Consider the following 8,734-nt stretch of genomic DNA (forward strand, 5'->3'; position numbering starts at 1 on the left):
AATCCTCACTGTTAGGTTTAGAGTTTTGAGACCAGAACTCCTGACTCCTAGAGCAATTCAGTTTTGACCGGGTATTAATTAGTCAATCAGCCCAAATTGACTGGACATTACTGTAGACATCAGGAGTTCTGAGCTTTTACCGTAAACACATTCGCAAATCCTGAGTTTTAGATTTTTTTTTAAAGATTTTATTTATTTATTTGACAGAGAAAGACACAGAGATAGAGGGAATACAAGTGTGGGGAGAGGGAGAAGCAGACTTCCCGCTGAGTGGGGAGCCTGATGCGGGGCTCGATCCCAGGACCCTGAGATCATAACCTGAGTGGAAGGCAGACACTTGACTGAGCCACCCAGGTGCCCCTAGATTCTTTTTAATACATGTAACTGTGATCAAAGTTGTGGATGGAACTTTGATGGTTTTCAATAAAAAAGGTGTTTGTAAGCTATACCTTAATATGTTATGATACATAGACATGCCTTTGCCCCATTTTTAAAATAAAATTAATGCAATAAGTTATGTTTACTATATTGCTGTAGATTTCCTATGTGAACTTTTTTCTATGGGCCGGGAAAAAAGTACCTCCCCAAAAAAATACTTTATTCAAAAAGAGGGAATGAAGGAAAACTCATGTCAGAACACGAAAGTGACAGAGTAATAAAATAGCATTACAATATTCAATTAAAAGCTGGATTTCAAGAACATGGAATATGATTATAATCACTTACTTAGGAATTTGAATTCATTTTGTACCTAAAATACCAACAGCATTAGTTGTAGAGATAATCATTGTAAGTTTGGTTTCCACTACTAGGAATTTAATATAACCACCTCACCCATTTCTTAAGACTGTTTTGTGTTAATTAAAGACTATAAAGCATCTTGCAAATAAAATGCTACATACATACCTAATAAGGCTAATAATGTTTATAATGATACCAGCTGTTGTAATCCAACAGATACACATAATTAATGGCAGTTGAAGTTTACCTACAGCTTTTCCATCTGCTTCATTAGAATACAATTTCCAAAATTAAAAATGGTACTTTTACTTTAGAAGGCAAGGTTTTTCTCCACACGCATTCTAAAATATGTGTGTGTTTTTTTATGTAACCTAAAAATATACTTAATACCTTATTTCAAGAAACTATCCAAAGGAAACTTTTATGATAAACACATTTGGAAATACCATCTCTTTCTCTAATTTAATTCTATTTGTATATATGTCAATTTCAGTACCTTATTTAGAAATGAATAATAACAATAGTTTAACTTGATTTGTGTCACCAACTTTGTGCAAGGCTATCTGTCAAACACTACACATTTCATTACTTAGGTAACATCCAAAACAGGACTGTGAGATAAGTATTGCTAATAGCTCAATTTTACAATGTAGAAAACTAAGGGTAAATCAGGTATTAATACAGAGATAACTTTTAAAAATCAGAGAAAATCCTTTTATAATTTAACAGGGGGCCCCAGAAAGTGAGGAAAAAAAAAAAAGAAGAAGATCTAAAGCTTACTGGCAACAATAAAAGAGAAAATGAATATAAACATACAATATGCACTTTGCAAAAGCTAACTGTGAGGTTCACCATGAGTGGGGTGAGACTCCTTATAGCACCCCAGTTTCCTGATGCAGAGAAGATGAGTTGGCAAAATGTTGAATATCCTCAATTACAGGTTTCAGTTTGGAAATAATCAATACAAATGAGGTAAATAGATGTTAGTGGGACAGTTTAAGGCCTCAAAAGTCAAATATGCCTTTGCTACATGGAGTGAATTCCTGAAGGCATTTATAAGGACCAAGGAGAGCACATAGCCCAGGAATTCATACCCCAAGTGACACTCAGTTCCATTTCTCCCCAGTCCCTCATGCTTTCATGTTTCAGAAATATGGACAGAAAACAAACTCTAGCTTGACATTGGAAAATAAACTGATCTTAACGAAGTGAGAAGAGTGTGAGGAATTCAACCATGCTACTTGAGAGTAAACGGGGACGTTTTGGACGGAGCTATCAACATAACTTTAGCATAAAGAAGATAAGAAAAATTATTGGTAATTATGGATTTCTTCCTATAAAGCAGTGAAAAAAAAATAAGGCGGCATGAAGATGAAGAACTCAGTCTGTTAGAAAACATAACCCCAGATAATAAGTACATATCATAGTATAACATATCACACAGATAACTGTATGCACAAACTTAGTAAATATACAGAGACAATAGAACAAGAACTCAAAATCCAGATAAAACAAATTACAATTGGATGACAAGTATATAGTTGAAAGTATTTCAGAAAAATAAGCAATGCTAGTGTAATAAATCAATAAATAACACCCAAAGACATAAATAGGGAGCTGAAAAATAGAATTGTGGCATGAGGAATAAATTAAAATAATCATACTGAATATAAAGAAAAAAGGCAAAGAATAAAACATTTGAAGAGGGGACGGTAGTTCTGAATGACAGTCTAACACAAGGATAATTGTCATTGTTGAAGTAGAATAACTGAAGAAAGAGGGTAGAAAAGTGTTGAAAATTAGAATATAAAAGGTATAAGTTCTAGAAATCAGAGAAAGAATAAGATATGCAGTCTACTAGGGCACAACATACATAATGGAAAAAATTAAAATAATTACCATCAAAACATAACTTGTTTTAATTTTTGAACTTCAAACATGAAGAATTCTTCGGAAACCTATTTGAAAAAGTAAGTCACCCACAGTGGAAAGATTAGGTAAAATTTCTCTCCATCAGTGCCATTTTTTTTTTTTTTAAGATTTTACTTATTTATTTGACAGAGAGAGACAAAGCGAGAGAAGGAGCACAAGCAGGGGGAGTGGGAGAGGGAGAAGCAGGCTTCCTGCTGAGCAGGGAGCCCGATGCAGGACTCGATCCCAGGACCCTGGGATCATGACCTGAGCCGAAGGCAGACGTTTAACGACTGAGCCACCCAGGAGCCCCCACTCTTTTTTTTTTAAAGATTTTATTTATTTGACAGAGAGAGACACAGCAAGAGCAGGAACACAAGCAGGGGGAGTGGGAGAGGGAGAAGCAGGCTTCCCTCTGAGCAGGGAGCCCGATGCGGGGCTCGATCCCAGGACCCTGAGATTATGACCTGAGCCGAAGGCAGACGCTTAACGACTGAGCCACCCAGGAGCCCCCATCAGTGCCATTTTAGAAAAAAAAGTGGATGTTGGGGTTTTGGATGATATTTGGCTTCTGTAGTTTTACATTTTTAATTACTTGTTCTGTTTTTTTGAAGACAATATATCATTTCTATATATATTATAAGTCACTTTATAAAAACATTAATACTCTAAATCCTTATTTAAAGATTAACACCATTGAATACATTTTTGTATTTTGCTACTACTATTTATTAATCTGAAAGTATTCTTCTGTATATAATTTGCAGTAGCCTTTCATTAATACATTCAAAATAATTTATGATTAGCTTTTATCTTTTAGATACTGTTCTAGGTTATGAAGTTATAGCAGTGAATAGAATAAAGGAAATGCCATGCCCTCAAGAAGCTTGCATTATAAAGGAAGGAGACAGAAAACAAACATAATACATAAATTATAAGAATGTTAGAAGTTGATATGTTCAATGGAGAAAATAAAATTTAAAAAAAGAGTACAAGATATATAGAATGTTGATGACAGAGTAGTGGTTTGGCATTTTAGATGGGGTTGTTGGGTATGCATCTCTAAAAAGGAGCAATTTGAGCGAAGACTTGGATGAGGCTCCAAGAGTAGCCTTGTGAACATCTGAGGGAAGAGCTCTGGGGTGAGAGAAAATCATAGGTGATGAAAATATGCTGAGGCAGAACATGCCTGGCATTCTGAAGAAAACAAAGAAACCAGTGTGTCTGGAACAAGTAAGAAAAAAAAAATAATAGGAAATAAAGGTAGAAAAATAAGGGTAGGTAGATGGTTTGTAGTCTAAATAAAATGGGGTGCCACTAGAAGATTCTGAGCAGAAAGCAACCCAATCTGATTTGCCTTTTGAAAGGATCACTGAAGGGGTGCCTGGGTGACTTAGTTGGTTAAGCATCGGCCTTTGGCTCAAGTCATGATTCCAGGGTCCTGGGATTGAGTCCTGCATAGGGGCTTCTTGCTCAGCAGGGAGCCTGCTTCTCCCTCTGCCTGCCCCTCCCCCTGTTTGTGCTCTCTTCTCTCTCTCTCTCTGATAAATAAATAAATAAATAAATAAATAAATAAATAAATAAATAATATCTTTAAAAAAAAAGGATCACTGGAGCTGTGTTGAGAATATACTTTAGGGGTACAAATTTGGGGTAGGCAGAGTAGTTTGGAGGCTAAAATAATAATCTGGATGAGAGAAAATGGTTGCTTGGACCACAGAGGTAACGGTGAAGATGTCAGTGAAGTATTCAGACTTTGATTGTAAATGTGTGCGAGTGTATGTGCATGCGCACAACCTGGTCAATTTTACTGAGGCATAATTTACATAAAACAAAACATAGTCATTCTAAGTTTGCTGTTCAGTGAGCTTTCAAAATCCAGATATAGAACATTTTTATGCCTCAAATTTGTTACTCACTTTTGCTGTCAATCCACCTCACCAATGCAAGCCTCAGCAGCCACTAATTTGCTTTCTGTCATAGGTTTTATCTGTTCTACAATTCACATTAATGAATTCCATATTAGTGGGATCACACAATATGTGATTTTGAGGTTTCATTTCTTTTGTTCAGCGTAACATTTTGGGATCTGTTGCTCTTATCAATAGTTTATTTCTTTGTGCTGTTAAGTGATACCTTATTTATATATACTGTAATTTGTTTATCCACTCACTACTTGATACAAATTTGGCTTATTTCTGATTTGGAGTTATTATGAATAAAGCAGTGAATACTGACATGTATTTTCATTCCCTTGCGTAAATACCTAGGAATGGAATGGTCAGATCACATATTAGATATATGTTTTACTTTTTAAAGAAATTGTTCTCCAAAGTGATTATAGCATTTTGCATTCCAACCAGGAATGTATAAGAGTTTCAGTTGCTCAGAATTCTTGCTCACACTTGTTATTACCTATCTTACCCCTCACGGGGAAAGTAGTAGTAGTAGAATTTCATTGTGAATATTTATTTCATGGTGACTAGTGATGTTGAACATCTTTTCCTATGCTTATTGGCTATATAGTGGGATTACTGGATCATATGGTAATTCTATTTTTAATGTTTTGAGGAACCTCCATACTGTTTTCCACAATACCGCACCAGTTTGCATTCCCACCAACAGTGTATGAGCATTCCTTTTTCTCCACATCTTAGCCACTACTTATTACATCTTTTGGTTTTGATTTGAACCATTGTGACAGGGGTGAGGTGCTACCTCAGTGTTGTTTTGATTTGCATTTCCCTGATGACCGATGATGTTTAGTCCAGTATTATTTACAATGGCCAAGATATGGAAGTAATCCAATGGTCTAACCATAGATAAATAATGAAGATAATGGTATATGTATATAGTGGAATATTACTCAGCCATAAAAAAGAATGAAATCTAGCTATTTGCAACAACGTGGATGGATCTAGAAGGTATAATGGAGGTGAAGTAAGTCAGAGAAAGATAAATGCCATATGATTTCACTCATATGGGGAATTTAAGAAACTAAACAAATGAGCAGAGAAAAAAAAAGAGACAAATGAAGGAGTTTACAGGAAAGACCCATGTTGGAAATCTACATTTTAGAGTTGTCAGTGTATAATATGTTCAAAGCTATGAGACTGGATGAGATATCAATCATAAGCTGATGATTGATAAAAAGGAGAGCAGATCCACGGACTGAGACACACCAGCAATAGTATTTGGGAAAAAGAGAATCCAGCAGAGAAAGCAGAATGAGTAGCTCATATGGTGGGAGAAAAGCCAGGGGAGTATGTGGTTTGCTGGAAGGCCAGTGATGCAAGCATATCAAGGATGAGTACTGAACAACAGTGTCAAATGTTGCTAACATGTCAAAGTAAGTTGTGGACAGAAAGTTTACCTTTGTACTTAATAATAGAGGTCTTTAATGACCTTAACAAGAGTATTTTCTGTGTAGCAGCAGGGTCAAAAAACGTAATTGGTATGAAATTAAAGAAAGAAAGGATGACTGATGAATTAATAAAACCAAGCAGTGATCACTTTGCTGATATCACAAAAAGATCCAGTCACAGATTATAGACCTCATAATAGAAGTTCACAACACCATCTGTAAAGTAGGCCTGCAAAAAAATCAAACCTGAATCCATAATGTGTTAAGTAGCACCATAGGGTTGCTACATGCAAAAACCAGACTATAGGAAAAATAACTCAATTTTGAAAATAAATAAATGGAAAGAAAAAAACAATATGATGAAAGCAGAACAACAGATCGAAGTAGACAATAAATTTATAATCAATTACAAAGTATTTACTAATTTCTTAGATATTGATTTGGTCAAATAGGTCAGAAAGAAACATATTTGTGAAAAAAATGGGGAATTTCGAGTACTGATGAGCCTTTTATTTATTTATTTATTTTATTTTTTTATTTCTTTTTAGATTTTATTTATTTATTTGAGAGAGAGAGAATGAGAGACAGAGAGCATGAGAGGGAGGAGGGTCAGAGGGAGAAGCAGACTCCCCGCCGAGCAGGGAGCCCGATGCGGGACTCGATCCCGGGACTCCAGGATCATGACCTGAGCCGAAGGCAGTCACTTAACCAACTGAGCCACCCAGGCACCCGAACCTTTTATTTTTAAAGAAATAATTTTTTTGTTGTTTTGAAATGGTATTGTGGATTTTTTTTGAAGTCTTTATCTTTTAGAGAGACATTCTGGAGTGTTCATGAGTAGATAGCTGTATCTAGAAATTGCTTCAAAAGAATTTAAAATGAGGGAAGAGAGTGGGGGTATAGACAAAATAATACTGTCTATAAGTTAATAATCAATGAAACTGGGTGATGTATATGTGTAGATTTATTACGTAATTCTCTAATTCTTAATATATCTGATAATTTCTGTAATTAAAGGTCAAAAAATAAAAAGCTCAGATAATGCATTCAGTATTAAAATAAAAGAGCAAATGAATCGGAAGAAAGGAATCAGAGAAAGCAAGTATCAATGACTTTTTGAAGGAATTACCTTATATATTTTTTTTAAAAAAGCAGTGAAACCTCAAGAGAATTTTTATAATGTGAGAGAGATAACATTTTGCTTATGAACTGACAGGAATGGTCTAGTAGAGTTGAAAAGTTGATGGTGAAGGACAAAGAAAAGATTCTATTCAACTCAAGTCCTTGAATAGGCAATATAGGCCCCTCAAATGGAAACTGATGCACAAGTGGAATAGTCGTCTTTGGACTACAGCACACACTGTTCATCTTTGACATAAAGAGAGAAGGTGGGTAATATGGGTACCTGTGCTGGGGGACAGGGACATATGCTAGTGGGAGTTTGAGCAAGTTGTCTTCTGTTTGAAAATGAAATAAGAAGCAAGGTCACCAGCTGAAAAATGAGTGTGCAGAGAAGATTCTCTAAGTATAAGTAGAAAGGAACAGAATGGAGACAACTAGGGAGAGGTATAAACAAGGCTGGAGAATTAGGTAAAGACCAGATTATGTATGGCCTTATTTCTCATGTAGAAAGATTTTCCATCATCCTAAAAACAGAAAACCATAAACTATGGAGAGAAGATAATTACCAGATGTATGTTTCTTTTTTTTTTTTTTTAAGATTTTATTTATTTATTTGAAGAGAGAGACACAGCGAGAGAGGGAACACAAGCAGGGGGAGTGGTAGAGGGAGAAGCAGGCTTCCCGCCAAGCAGGGAGCCCGATGCGGGGCTTGATCCCAGGACCCTGGGATTATGACCTGAGCCAAAGGCAGATGCTTAACGACTGAGCCACCCAGGCGCCCCAGATGTATGTTTCTAATAAGACTCTGGTTATAGTCTGGAAACATAATTAGAGATACAAGAATTGGATGTAGATACAAGTATGTTGCTTGTCATGGATGAAATGGTTCAAAACTTACTGACTGATTTCATCTCAAATTCTTGACCATAAATCTCAAGTGGGCCTTTGATACTGTCTGGCATGCACACTACATTTCTCTAGTTACTCTCTCTTCTACTCTTCTAAATAACTCTTTAAGATGTTCTCCTATCTTCTCAAAAGGCCTCTTCTGCCCAAATAATTAGTTTCTCAACAATATGTGACATTAAATGAAGAAAGGAAATGATTAATTAGTGGATAGTTAATACCTGTTAGTCATTTGCATCATGTAAAGTAGTTTCCCAGCCACAAATTCTGGGAAAAATTTCTTTTAGACTTGAAACTATAGTTTGTTTGTTTGTTTTTTTTAATTTCGTACTCTCAAGATCTAGTAAGATATCTGAGTGGTGGTAGACACTTAACAACTGCTTATTGAATGAAAATAGTTAATACAACTGTTCAACATTTCATACATTGAACCTTACATAGAGAAATTGGATCTTAATTGGATCTTAAAACTTACTTTTTAAAATAAAAACACAGGGCGCCTGGGTGGCTCAGTTGGTTAAGCGACTGCCTTCGGCTCAGGTCATGATCCTGGAGTCCCGGGATCGAGTCCCGCATCGGGCTCCCTGCTCAGCGGGGAGTCTGCTTCTCCCTCTGACCCTCCCCCCCTCATGCTCTCTCTCTCTATCTCATTCTCTCTCTCAAATAAATAAATAAAATCTTAAAAAAAAA

Source organism: Leptonychotes weddellii, chromosome 1 (assembly GCF_054177405.1).
Source record: "Leptonychotes weddellii isolate Sample4059 chromosome 1, ASM5417740v2, whole genome shotgun sequence".
In the NCBI taxonomy this organism is placed as follows: Eukaryota; Metazoa; Chordata; class Mammalia; order Carnivora; family Phocidae; genus Leptonychotes; species Leptonychotes weddellii.